General features: G+C 59.0%; 1 pseudogene; it reads right to left on the bottom strand.

Moving 5' to 3' along the window:
* Window positions 1-743: 743 nt before the first annotated feature.
* On the bottom strand, window positions 744-2,790 carry LOC134048895 (uncharacterized; annotated as a pseudogene).
* Window positions 2,791-14,142: the final 11,352 nt, after the last annotated feature.

Below are 14,142 nucleotides of genomic sequence, written 5' to 3'. Positions count from 1 at the left end.
ATGTATATGATATAAAATAATATATACTATATTATTTATATTATCTCCTACATATATACTTATATTTATTTATATTCTATATTTTATATATATACTTACATATATTTATATATGCATATATATTTATAACTTTATAGGTCTATATATTTATTGTATATTTGTATATTTATATTTTTGTTTATATTATTTATATAAAAGCCCTGCCTCTAACCAAATAAAAACAATGAAACATTTATTTTAAACTGTGTTAAAATATTTTTTATTTATATCCTCGTATTTATAAATATTTATACATCATATTATATTATGTACTATATATTTTAAACGTATTTGTTTATATCTTATATTTACATAAATATATTTTTATTGATATATTTTTATTTTTCTATTAGCTATATTTTATATTTCTATTATCTATAAAAAATCCCTGCCTCTAACCAAATAAAAAGCAAACACTTCTTTTAAACTAGATTTAGGTCTTTTCTATATTCCTGTTTTTCATGTGTTCTACAGCCACCCCTCCCTGGACAAGGAATGTGCAGTTCTGGCTTTTCCTTGCCCACTATTTGTACAGAGGCCTTGAGCACAGCACCCAGTCGTGTCAGTGGAATAAATCCTGATTTACATATCAGAGGTTCTCCTTCTCCCTGGCGCCAGGACCCGAAGCACCGGCAGTCCCCGATGGAGAAGGCACGCGGGGGCTCTCACGGGTGAGGAAGCACAGGTGGGCATGGCGGGGCAGCTCACCGGCGGGGCACCGCCGGAACGACCCCGACGTCCTGCGCTGGGGGAGCGCGCTCAGCGTCAGCCGCAGCTCCTTGCTCCGGGCACCGGCCGAGATTCTGCAGGCATCGGAGCAGAAGGGCACCGCCGGGCCGCGGCCCGCCGCCGCGCGTTCCACGCCGCCCGCGAACTCCGGAGCTCCGCACCCCCCGGATGAAGCGCCCGGCCAGGGGCAGCTCCGGACGCTCGGGCACGGCCGCGACCGCACAGCGCAGCCCGAGCCCGCAGCCACCGCCGCTAGGCACGGCCCGCCCCCATTGGCTGCGCGGTGATACCGGGGGCTGGTGTCTCGCCGAGGCAGTCCGGCCGCCGCGGGACGTCGCACAACACGGGGACACAGCGGAACGCGGCTCAGCTTTGTCACCGCGACTTAACTGGAACTGCCCCGAGGGCACCCGGAAAACTAGCTGGCAACATCCTCCTCCCCAGCCGAGAGCATCAGTCTCAGCCCCCAACGCAGTGTCGCAGCCTCCTGCCGTGGCCCTTTTCTGTCTCCTCCGAGAAGCAGTCAAGGTCTGGGCCTGCTTCAACTCTGCAGAGAGAGGACGGAGATGTGGGGGAGCTGCTGATATTGCAGCAATATCCCTTCCAGCATCTCCTTCCCAGCGTGCCTCCCACAGCATCTCACCCAACAGAATCTCCCACGGAGGTGGTGCCTGCTGCCACCCCTCCTGGCACCTCACCTGCCAGCAGCACCTGGAACTTTCTTGGCCGAAGAGCATCGCAGGGACAGCTATCATCTTCTCCCACTCTCTGTCCCGCATGTTGAAGGTCAGGTGCACCACAGGTTCATTGACCTCCTCCAGCTCAGCTGGAGCTGAGGATGTAATCCCACTGAGCCCAGCTGGCTCACTAGGCTGTGTAGTGGGATGGTGTCAGCATCCCAGCTCACTCCACCATGGTGACTGACACTGACCCCCACACCCCTATTAAGACTCAACCCCCCCTCACATCACAGGCTGAAGGCCCATAGCCTGTCCTCGAGAGGGCTCTGCTTCTCTTAGGAAGGCACAACCCGCTGGCATGCTCTGCTCTTGAGGGGAGACAACAGAACACATCTGCTCACACCAGACCTGCAGAGGCCAAACCCCACCAAAGCACCAGAGGAGCCCCCCGGGACTGATGGCACAGAAGGGAGGTGATGGAGAACAGCGCGGCAGCCAGCCTGCCCCCCCAGCTGGGTGTGAAGGAGGAAGGGCTGGGAACTGTCAGCAACATCCCACCAGCTCTGGTTCACAGTGCCACCCCGAAGGTTTCCCTTACCGTTGAGCAGTCCCAGCTGCTGCAGCTCACTTGGCAGAGACAGGCTGTCTATATCATGCTTGGCTGCACCAGAGAGGATAAATCCAAGGATAAAAACAAGAAAAACAAATCCATGGATAAAACCAAGAGCGATGATCAGCTTCACATCCTTGACTCTGCAGATGGGAGGGAGGGTGAGTTCTGTCACTCTGGCAAGGTATTCCCAGCTGCATTGCTGCCCACCCCTGGAGCATGTCTCCATCGGGGGATGGTGGTAAGGCCAGCAGTGCTCAATTACCTTTGCATCTGAGGTCAGCTTCAGGATCTTGTCATACTGTGGGGAAGCAGAGCATCATGGTAAACACCAGCTAACACACTACCTGTGTTAATTCTAACAATTCTTACCTGAATATTAACACCAATAACACTTACTATGTATGTTATTTCACTAGTAGAGGCTGGTAGCGTTCTTAACATCGAGGAACATGAAGAACACGAGACTAATTAATGCTGTTGATTATGCCATTGTAGTGTTGAAACACTTGGCCTCCAGTGCAGTAGCCCCACACTTACCTCGATAGCCTCCCCCAGCAGGTCCCGCAGCACCGGGGCGCAGATCAGCTCCGGCTTCACCGAGGACTGCGGAGGAGAAGGAGGGGGAGCAGCGGGCCCGCAGCAGGCGGGGGGCTGGCATGTCAGTATTTTGGCCAGAGCGCCGATCTCGGCCAGCACGCAGTCGGTGCAGTCCAAGTCCCCGCAGAAGGGGAACCGCTGCCGGGGAAGAGGTGCCCGGAACCCGCAGCGGACTCCGCACGCCCTCCCCGCTCCGCGGCCCCCTCGCTGCCGCCGACCCTCTCCTCACGAAGTCACCGCCCCTCCCTGGTCCGGGATACGAACGCAGAGCCCGACTTTGCCACCCGCAACCACTCCCGGGCAGCCCTTTTAGCCGGGACCTGGGCACGAGAGGTCGGAGAAGGGGAGGGGAGTATCGGGAGCGGGACCCAGCGCGACCGCGGACCCTTGGAGCAGCACTGGCTCCTTCCGGCTGAGCGCCCCGCGCTCCCATGAGCTGCAGCCGCGCAGCTTCCGGGCCCCGCCAATGCCGGCCCGCCTTTCTCCGCCCTGTCCAATCACAGCCGCCCTATCAATCCGGGCGTGGCCCTGGGCGATCGTTCGCCTGGTGCTCTGCTCCTGCCGCCGCTGCTTTGGGAGCCGGCGGAGCCTCGTCAGGTGATGCTGGGGCTTGGAAAGGGCGGGGAGAGTTCTGCCAAGTAAACGGGGAGACGGCGGGCAGCGGGCGGAATCGCAGGAGCGGGCCGTGAGGGGACTGCGGGGGGTCGCGGAACAGAGTGCGGCGGGAAGGGGCGGGCTGGGATTGGCGGAGCCGGCGCTGCCTCGGGATGTGATTGGCTGGGCTGGCCGGCTATTGCCTATAAATAGCGTGCGCTGGGGAGGCGGGCGTTAGTTGGGCGGCGCCGAGGAGGCGGCGGAGGCGGCGGCGGAGGCGGCGGCGGCGAGGGGCGGCGCGGCGGCGGCGGCGGCGAGGGGCGGCGCGGCGGCGGCGAGGGGCGGCGCCGAGGCGGCGGGAGCTGCAGGTGCCCGACCTGAGGAGCGCCGCAGCGCCAGGACGGGACCCGCGCGGATGTCGCTGCGGGGAGCGCTGGTGAGCACGGACGCGGCTCCTGCGTCTGTGGGGGGGCGGCGGTGCCCAGTTCTTTACGCCGCGCCCTGCGCGGCTCTGGCGGCCGCTGGGGGGACCTGGAGCGTCTAAGGGCGAACAGCTGCTGCTAGTGGCGGCCGGGGAGCACCCGTTTTGTCGTTTTCTGCATTTAGACAACTGGGAAATGCTGGGAATAAAGCTGGGTTTTTTTCCATTTTTAAGTTTTATTTTGCTTTTCTTTGCAGTAATCACAGCTTCCTTTATTAAACTACTTCATTATTTTGCTCTTTTATTACAAACTTTTAGTAAGTTGTTATTACTACATATCTGATGTTAACTCAATAAGGGTTGTAGGGCTCGGGCTGAAACATGGGCTGCCTGGGGGAAGTGAGGGAGGGGGCCTTTGCGAGAGGGTTGGGAGGTCAAGGGCGGGGGGGAAGGTACATGTTGGGCATCAGGCCTCAAGTCTCCCCAGAGATGGGATCCCTTCAGGATGGGTGGGACAACTCCAAGAGATGCTGTAGTGATCACAGTAATTGATTTCTGGCCTTATCAACAGCCCCGGGCTGCAGTGAGAAGCAGCAGCGGCTTTTAGCTGCTGGCAGCGAGAAGCTGAGGAGCTGGAGCTGAGCAAGCAGAACTGCAGGAGACAGAAATATGGTAGGATTTGAGGACAAGCGTCTTTGGGGCTGGGATAGGGAATATGGAGCCAAGATGTCAAGTGTGTGAGTGGCGATGAAATCATTAAGGGATGGGAGAGGGAGTCTAGAACTGTTAGTGGAGTTAGGATTATCAGATTGGGGCTGGAATATGGGTTCAGGAGGTGAGCTGAAACTATACAGACATGTAGCTGAAGCAAATACCCTGTCCTGCAAAACAGTAAGAGCATGATGCAGCATAGCTGGGACTACGTGGATCCAGAACTGAAACAGAAGAGCTGGCAGTGAAATAAAGCTTGTGGGTTGACAAAGAGCTGAAATCACTGGGGCTGGGGAAAAGGGGACTCCGAAATGGCTGAGGCTGAAATCACTGGGGCTGGCATAGGAGCTGCAAGTGGCGCAGACTATGCCGATGGGACACTGAGACTGTAGGGTTGGGGTGCCGAATTCACTGGAGGCCTGGGCTATTGAGGGTGGGGCTGGCTACTGCGTCTGAGCATGGGACGGGCCGTGTAGGGCTGAAAGGGGCCCTTTAGGACTGCTTGCGCCTGAAGTGCCCCCCCCCCCCCCCCCGTGCCGGCATGTTGCCACTGGGTGTGAGGGCCACCGTAGGGCTGCAGCCGGAAGCCAGTGTGTGTGTGTGTGTGTGTCTGGGAAATGCTAAGTGGGCCTGGCATTGCCAGTGGGAACGGCATACAAAGCGTGCAGCTCAGTAAGGGACTGTGCGACGGAGGCAGAGACCACCGTGGGGCTGGCATAGTAGTACTGGACCTGGGATGGGGACTGTAGGGCTGGAGGTGAAATCATTCTGGGGTTGGGATACGCATGGTGGGGTGGACTTGGAGGCTCTAGGGCAGGGGCTGAAGCGTTGCAGAGCTGGAGCCAAGACGGGGAGGGTGCCCTTGGAAGCTGCAGAAGATTCTGCTGGCAGAGATGTGGCAAGCCGTGGCTGGAGCTGGAACAGAAGAGCTGGCAGTGAAATAAAGCTTGTGGGTTGACAAAGAGCTGAAATCACTGGGGCTGGGGAAAAGGGGACTCCGAAATGGCTGAGGCTGAAATCACTGGGGCTGGCATAGGAGCTGCAAGTGGCGCAGACTATGCCGATGGGACACTGAGACTGTAGGGTTGGGGTGCCGAATTCACTGGAGGCCTGGGCTATTGAGGGTGGGGCTGGCTACTGCGTCTGAGCATGGGACGGGCCGTGTAGGGCTGAAAGGGGCCCTTTAGGACTGCTTGCGCCTGAAGTGCCCCCCCCCCCCCCGTGCCGGCATGTTGCCACTGGGTGTGAGGGCCACCGTAGGGCTGCAGCCGGAAGCCAGTGTGTGTGTGTGTGTGTGTGTGTGTGTGTGTGTCTGGGAAATGCTAAGTGGGCCTGGCATTGCCAGTGGGAACGGCATACAAAGCGTGCAGCTCAGTAAGGGACTGTGCGACGGAGGCAGAGACCACCGTGGGGCTGGCATAGTAGTACTGGACCTGGGATGGGGACTGTAGGGCTGGAGGTGAAATCATTCTGGGGTTGGGATACGCATGGTGGGGTGGACTTGGAGGCTCTAGGGCAGGGGCTGAAGCGTTGCAGAGCTGGAGCCAAGACGGGGAGGGTGCCCTTGGAAGCTGCAGAAGATTCTGCTGGCAGAGATGTGGCAAGCCGTGGCTGGAGCTGGAACAGAAGAGCTGGCAGTGAAATAAAGCTTGTGGGTTGACAAAGAGCTGAAATCACTGGGGCTGGGGAAAAGGGGACTCCGAAATGGCTGAGGCTGAAATCACTGGGGCTGGCATAGGAGCTGCAAGTGGCGCAGACTATGCCGATGGGACACTGAGACTGTAGGGTTGGGGTGCCGAATTCACTGGAGGCCTGGGCTATTGAGGGTGGGGCTGGCTACTGCGTCTGAGCATGGGACGGGCCGTGTAGGGCTGAAAGGGGCCCTTTAGGACTGCTTGCGCCTGAAGTGCCCCCCCCCCCCCCCCCGTGCCGGCATGTTGCCACTGGGTGTGAGGGCCACCGTAGGGCTGCAGCCGGAAGCCAGTGTGTGTGTGTGTGTGTGTGTGTGTGTCTGGGAAATGCTAAGTGGGCCTGGCATTGCCAGTGGGAACGGCATACAAAGCGTGCAGCTCAGTAAGGGACTGTGCGACGGAGGCAGAGACCACCGTGGGGCTGGCATAGTAGTACTGGACCTGGGATGGGGACTGTAGGGCTGGAGGTGAAATCATTCTGGGGTTGGGATACGCATGGTGGGGTGGACTTGGAGGCTCTAGGGCAGGGGCTGAAGCGTTGCAGAGCTGGAGCCAAGACGGGGAGGGTGCCCTTGGAAGCTGCAGAAGATTCTGCTGGCAGAGATGTGGCAAGCCGTGGCTGGAGCTGGAACAGAAGAGCTGGCAGTGAAATAAAGCTTGTGGGTTGACAAAGAGCTGAAATCACTGGGGCTGGGGAAAAGGGGACTCCGAAATGGCTGAGGCTGAAATCACTGGGGCTGGCATAGGAGCTGCAAGTGGCGCAGACTATGCCGATGGGACACTGAGACTGTAGGGTTGGGGTGCCGAATTCACTGGAGGCCTGGGCTATTGAGGGTGGGGCTGGCTACTGCGTCTGAGCATGGGACGGGCCGTGTAGGGCTGAAAGGGGCCCTTTAGGACTGCTTGCGCCTGAAGTGCCCCCCCCCCCCCCCCCGTGCCGGCATGTTGCCACTGGGTGTGAGGGCCACCGTAGGGCTGCAGCCGGAAGCCAGTGTGTGTGTGTGTGTGTGTGTGTGTGTCTGGGAAATGCTAAGTGGGCCTGGCATTGCCAGTGGGAACGGCATACAAAGCGTGCAGCTCAGTAAGGGACTGTGCGACGGAGGCAGAGACCACCGTGGGGCTGGCATAGTAGTACTGGACCTGGGATGGGGACTGTAGGGCTGGAGGTGAAATCATTCTGGGGTTGGGATACGCATGGTGGGGTGGACTTGGAGGCTCTAGGGCAGGGGCTGAAGCGTTGCAGAGCTGGAGCCAAGACGGGGAGGGTGCCCTTGGAAGCTGCAGAAGATTCTGCTGGCAGAGATGTGGCAAGCCGTGGCTGGATCTGGAACAGAAGAGCTGGCAGTGAAATAAAGCTTGTGGGTTGACAAAGAGCTGAAATCACTGGGGCTGGGGAAAAGGGGACTCCGAAATGGCTGAGGCTGAAATCACTGGGGCTGGCATAGGAGCTGCAAGTGGCGCAGACTATGCCGATGGGACACTGAGACTGTAGGGTTGGGGTGCCGAATTCACTGGAGGCCTGGGCTATTGAGGGTGGGGCTGGCTACTGCGTCTGAGCATGGGACGGGCCGTGTAGGGCTGAAAGGGGCCCTTTAGGACTGCTTGCGCCTGAAGTGCCCCCCCCCCCCCCGTGCCGGCATGTTGCCACTGGGTGTGAGGGCCACCGTAGGGCTGCAGCCGGAAGCCAGTGTGTGTGTGTGTGTGTGTGTGTGTGTGTGTCTGGGAAATGCTAAGTGGGCCTGGCATTGCCAGTGGGAACGGCATACAAAGCGTGCAGCTCAGTAAGGGACTGTGCGACGGAGGCAGAGACCACCGTGGGGCTGGCATAGTAGTACTGGACCTGGGATGGGGACTGTAGGGCTGGAGGTGAAATCATTCTGGGGTTGGGATACGCATGGTGGGGTGGACTTGGAGGCTCTAGGGCAGGGGCTGAAGCGTTGCAGAGCTGGAGCCAAGACGGGGAGGGTGCCCTTGGAAGCTGCAGAAGATTCTGCTGGCAGAGATGTGGCAAGCCGTGGCTGGAGCTGGAACAGAAGAGCTGGCAGTGAAATAAAGCTTGTGGGTTGACAAAGAGCTGAAATCACTGGGGCTGGGGAAAAGGGGACTCCGAAATGGCTGAGGCTGAAATCACTGGGGCTGGCATAGGAGCTGCAAGTGGCGCAGACTATGCCGATGGGACACTGAGACTGTAGGGTTGGGGTGCCGAATTCACTGGAGGCCTGGGCTATTGAGGGTGGGGCTGGCTACTGCGTCTGAGCATGGGACGGGCCGTGTAGGGCTGAAAGGGGCCCTTTAGGACTGCTTGCGCCTGAAGTGCCCCCCCCCCCCCCCCCCCGTGCCGGCATGTTGCCACTGGGTGTGAGGGCCACCGTAGGGCTGCAGCCGGAAGCCAGTGTGTGTGTGTGTGTGTGTGTGTGTGTCTGGGAAATGCTAAGTGGGCCTGGCATTGCCAGTGGGAACGGCATACAAAGCGTGCAGCTCAGTAAGGGACTGTGCGACGGAGGCAGAGACCACCGTGGGGCTGGCATAGTAGTACTGGACCTGGGATGGGGACTGTAGGGCTGGAGGTGAAATCATTCTGGGGTTGGGATACGCATGGTGGGGTGGACTTGGAGGCTCTAGGGCAGGGGCTGAAGCGTTGCAGAGCTGGAGCCAAGACGGGGAGGGTGCCCTTGGAAGCTGCAGAAGATTCTGCTGGCAGAGATGTGGCAAGCCGTGGCTGGAGCTGGAACAGAAGAGCTGGCAGTGAAATAAAGCTTGTGGGTTGACAAAGAGCTGAAATCACTGGGGCTGGGGAAAAGGGGACTCCGAAATGGCTGAGGCTGAAATCACTGGGGCTGGCATAGGAGCTGCAAGTGGCGCAGACTATGCCGATGGGACACTGAGACTGTAGGGTTGGGGTGCCGAATTCACTGGAGGCCTGGGCTATTGAGGGTGGGGCTGGCTACTGCGTCTGAGCATGGGACGGGCCGTGTAGGGCTGAAAGGGGCCCTTTAGGACTGCTTGCGCCTGAAGTGCCCCCCCCTCCCCCCCCCCGTGCCGGCATGTTGCCACTGGGTGTGAGGGCCACCGTAGGGCTGCAGCCGGAAGCCAGTGTGTGTGTGTGTGTGTGTGTGTGTGTCTGGGAAATGCTAAGTGGGCCTGGCATTGCCAGTGGGAACGGCATACAAAGCGTGCAGCTCAGTAAGGGACTGTGCGACGGAGGCAGAGACCACCGTGGGGCTGGCATAGTAGTACTGGACCTGGGATGGGGACTGTAGGGCTGGAGGTGAAATCATTCTGGGGTTGGGATACGCATGGTGGGGTGGACTTGGAGGCTCTAGGGCAGGGGCTGAAGCGTTGCAGAGCTGGAGCCAAGACGGGGAGGGTGCCCTTGGAAGCTGCAGAAGATTCTGCTGGCAGAGATGTGGCAAGCCGTGGCTGGAGCTGGAACAGAAGAGCTGGCAGTGAAATAAAGCTTGTGGGTTGACAAAGAGCTGAAATCACTGGGGCTGGGGAAAAGGGGACTCCGAAATGGCTGAGGCTGAAATCACTGGGGCTGGCATAGGAGCTGCAAGTGGCGCAGACTATGCCGATGGGACACTGAGACTGTAGGGTTGGGGTGCCGAATTCACTGGAGGCCTGGGCTATTGAGGGTGGGGCTGGCTACTGCGTCTGAGCATGGGACGGGCCGTGTAGGGCTGAAAGGGGCCCTTTAGGACTGCTTGCGCCTGAAGTGCCCCCCCCCCCCCCCCCCGTGCCGGCATGTTGCCACTGGGTGTGAGGGCCACCGTAGGGCTGCAGCCGGAAGCCAGTGTGTGTGTGTGTGTGTGTGTGTGTGTCTGGGAAATGCTAAGTGGGCCTGGCATTGCCAGTGGGAATGGCATACAAAGCGTGCAGCTCAGTAAGGGACTGTGCGACGGAGGCAGAGACCACCGTGGGGCTGGCATAGTAGTACTGGACCTGGGATGGGGACTGTAGGGCTGGAGGTGAAATCATTCTGGGGTTGGGATACGCATGGTGGGGTGGACTTGGAGGCTCTAGGGCAGGGGCTGAAGCGTTGCAGAGCTGGAGCCAAGACGGGGAGGGTGCCCTTGGAAGCTGCAGAAGATTCTGCTGGCAGAGATGTGGCAAGCCGTGGCTGGAGCTGGAACAGAAGAGCTGGCAGTGAAATAAAGCTTGTGGGTTGACAAAGAGCTGAAATCACTGGGGCTGGGGAAAAGGGGACTCCGAAATGGCTGAGGCTGAAATCACTGGGGCTGGCATAGGAGCTGCAAGTGGCGCAGACTATGCCGATGGGACACTGAGACTGTAGGGTTGGGGTGCCGAATTCACTGGAGGCCTGGGCTATTGAGGGTGGGGCTGGCTACTGCGTCTGAGCATGGGACGGGCCGTGTAGGGCTGAAAGGGGCCCTTTAGGACTGCTTGCGCCTGAAGTGCCCCCCCCCCCCCCCCCCCGTGCCGGCATGTTGCCACTGGGTGTGAGGGCCACCGTAGGGCTGCAGCCGGAAGCCAGTGTGTGTGTGTGTGTGTGTGTGTGTGTCTGGGAAATGCTAAGTGGGCCTGGCATTGCCAGTGGGAACGGCATACAAAGCGTGCAGCTCAGTAAGGGACTGTGCGACGGAGGCAGAGACCACCGTGGGGCTGGCATAGTAGTACTGGACCTGGGATGGGGACTGTAGGGCTGGAGGTGAAATCATTCTGGGGTTGGGATACGCATGGTGGGGTGGACTTGGAGGCTCTAGGGCAGGGGCTGAAGCGTTGCAGAGCTGGAGCCAAGACGGGGAGGGTGCCCTTGGAAGCTGCAGAAGATTCTGCTGGCAGAGATGTGGCAAGCCGTGGCTGGAGCTGGAACAGAAGAGCTGGCAGTGAAATAAAGCTTGTGGGTTGACAAAGAGCTGAAATCACTGGGGCTGGGGAAAAGGGGACTCCGAAATGGCTGAGGCTGAAATCACTGGGGCTGGCATAGGAGCTGCAAGTGGCGCAGACTATGCCGATGGGACACTGAGACTGTAGGGTTGGGGTGCCGAATTCACTGGAGGCCTGGGCTATTGAGGGTGGGGCTGGCTACTGCGTCTGAGCATGGGACGGGCCGTGTAGGGCTGAAAGGGGCCCTTTAGGACTGCTTGCGCCTGAAGTGCCCCCCCCCCCCCCCCCCCGTGCCGGCATGTTGCCACTGGGTGTGAGGGCCACCGTAGGGCTGCAGCCGGAAGCCAGTGTGTGTGTGTGTGTGTGTGTGTGTGTCTGGGAAATGCTAAGTGGGCCTGGCATTGCCAGTGGGAACGGCATACAAAGCGTGCAGCTCAGTAAGGGACTGTGCGACGGAGGCAGAGACCACCGTGGGGCTGGCATAGTAGTACTGGACCTGGGATGGGGACTGTAGGGCTGGAGGTGAAATCATTCTGGGGTTGGGATACGCATGGTGGGGTGGACTTGGAGGCTCTAGGGCAGGGGCTGAAGCGTTGCAGAGCTGGAGCCAAGACGGGGAGGGTGCCCTTGGAAGCTGCAGAAGATTCTGCTGGCAGAGATGTGGCAAGCCGTGGCTGGAGCTGGAACAGAAGAGCTGGCAGTGAAATAAAGCTTGTGGGTTGACAAAGAGCTGAAATCACTGGGGCTGGGGAAAAGGGGACTCCGAAATGGCTGAGGCTGAAATCACTGGGGCTGGCATAGGAGCTGCAAGTGGCGCAGACTATGCCGATGGGACACTGAGACTGTAGGGTTGGGGTGCCGAATTCACTGGAGGCCTGGGCTATTGAGGGTGGGGCTGGCTACTGCGTCTGAGCATGGGACGGGCCGTGTAGGGCTGAAAGGGGCCCTTTAGGACTGCTTGTGCCACTCTGGCAAGGTATTCCCAGCTGCATTGCTGCCCACCCCTGGAGCATGTCTCCATCGGGGGATGGTTGGAAGGCCAGCAGTGCTCAATTACCTTTGCATCTGAGGTCAGCTTCAGGATCTTGTCATACTGTGGGGAAGCAGAGCATCATGGTAAACACCAGCTAACACACTACCTGTGTTAATTCTAACAATTCTTACCTGAATATTAACACCAATAACACTTACTATGTATGTTATTTCACTAGTAGAGGCTGGTAGCGTTCTTAACATCGAGGAACATGAAGAACACGAGACTAATTAATGCTGTTGATTATGCCATTGTAGTGTTGAAACACTTGGCCTCCAGTGCAGTAGCCCCACACTTACCTCGATAGCCTCCCCCAGCAGGTCCCGCAGCACCGGGGCGCAGATCAGCTCCGGCTTCACCGAGGACTGCGGAGGAGAAGGAGGGGGAGCAGCGGGCCCGCAGCAGGCGGGGGGCTGGCATGTCAGTATTTTGGCCAGAGCGCCGATCTCGGCCAGCACGCAGTCGGTGCAGTCCAAGTCCCCGCAGAAGGGGAACCGCTGCCGGGGAAGAGGTGCCCGGAACCCGCAGCGGACTCCGCACGCCCTCCCCGCTCCGCGGCCCCCTCGCTGCCGCCGACCCTCTCCTCACGAAGTCACCGCCCCTCCCTGGTCCGGGATACGAACGCAGAGCCCGACTTTGCCACCCGCAACCACTCCCGGGCAGCCCTTTTAGCCGGGACCTGGGCACGAGAGGTCGGAGAAGGGGAGGGGAGTATCGGGAGCGGGACCCAGCGCGACCGCGGACCCTTGGAGCAGCACTGGCTCCTTCCGGCTGAGCGCCCCGCGCTCCCATGAGCTGCAGCCGCGCAGCTTCCGGGCCCCGCCAATGCCGGCCCGCCTTTCTCCGCCCTGTCCAATCACAGCCGCCCTATCAATCCGGGCGTGGCCCTGGGCGATCGTTCGCCTGGTGCTCTGCTCCTGCCGCCGCTGCTTTGGGAGCCGGCGGAGCCTCGTCAGGTGATGCTGGGGCTTGGAAAGGGCGGGGAGAGTTCTGCCAAGTAAACGGGGAGACGGCGGGCAGCGGGCGGAATCGCAGGAGCGGGCCGTGAGGGGACTGCGGGGGGTCGCGGAACAGAGTGCGGCGGGAAGGGGCGGGCTGGGATTGGCGGAGCCGGCGCTGCCTCGGGATGTGATTGGCTGGGCTGGCCGGCTATTGCCTATAAATAGCGTGCGCTGGGGAGGCGGGCGTTAGTTGGGCGGCGCCGAGGAGGCGGAGGCGGCGGCGGAGGCGGCGGCGGCGAGGGGCGGCGCGGCGGCGGCGGCGGCGAGGGGCGGCGCGGCGGCGGCGAGGGGCGGCGCCGAGGCGGCGGGAGCTGCAGGTGCCCGACCTGAGGAGCGCCGCAGCGCCAGGACGGGACCCGCGCGGATGTCGCTGCGGGGAGCGCTGGTGAGCACGGACGCGGCTCCTGCGTCTGTGGGGGGGCGGCGGTGCCCAGTTCTTTACGCCGCGCCCTGCGCGGCTCTGGCGGCCGCTGGGGGGACCTGGAGCGTCTAAGGGCGAACAGCTGCTGCTAGTGGCGGCCGGGGAGCACCCGTTTTGTCGTTTTCTGCATTTAGACAACTGGGAAATGCTGGGAATAAAGCTGGGTTTTTTTCCATTTTTAAGTTTTATTTTGCTTTTCTTTGCAGTAATCACAGCTTCCTTTATTAAACTACTTCATTATTTTGCTCTTTTATTACAAACTTTTAGTAAGTTGTTATTACTACATATCTGATGTTAACTCAATAAGGGTTGTAGGGCTCGGGCTGAAACATGGGCTGCCTGGGGGAAGTGAGGGAGGGGGCCTTTGCGAGAGGGTTGGGAGGTCAAGGGCGGGGGGGAAGGTACATGTTGGGCATCAGGCCTCAAGTCTCCCCAGAGATGGGATCCCTTCAGGATGGGTGGGACAACTCCAAGAGATGCTGTAGTGATCACAGTAATTGATTTCTGGCCTTATCAACAGCCCCGGGCTGCAGTGAGAAGCAGCAGCGGCTTTTAGCTGCTGGCAGCGAGAAGCTGAGGAGCTGGAGCTGAGCAAGCAGAACTGCAGGAGACAGAAATATGGCAGGATTTGAGGACAAGCGTCTTTGGGGCTGGGATAGGGAATATGGAGCCAAGATGTCAAGTGTGTGAGTGGTGATGAAATCATTAAGGGATGGGAGAGGGAGTCTAGAACTGTTAGTGGAGTTAGGATTATCAGATTGGGG

This window comes from Cinclus cinclus, chromosome 12 (assembly GCF_963662255.1).
Source record: "Cinclus cinclus chromosome 12, bCinCin1.1, whole genome shotgun sequence".
NCBI classification, from domain to species: Eukaryota; Metazoa; Chordata; class Aves; order Passeriformes; family Cinclidae; genus Cinclus; species Cinclus cinclus.
Note: the sequence above shows the minus strand (reverse complement) of the source record. Positions and strands in the feature narration are given on the sequence as shown.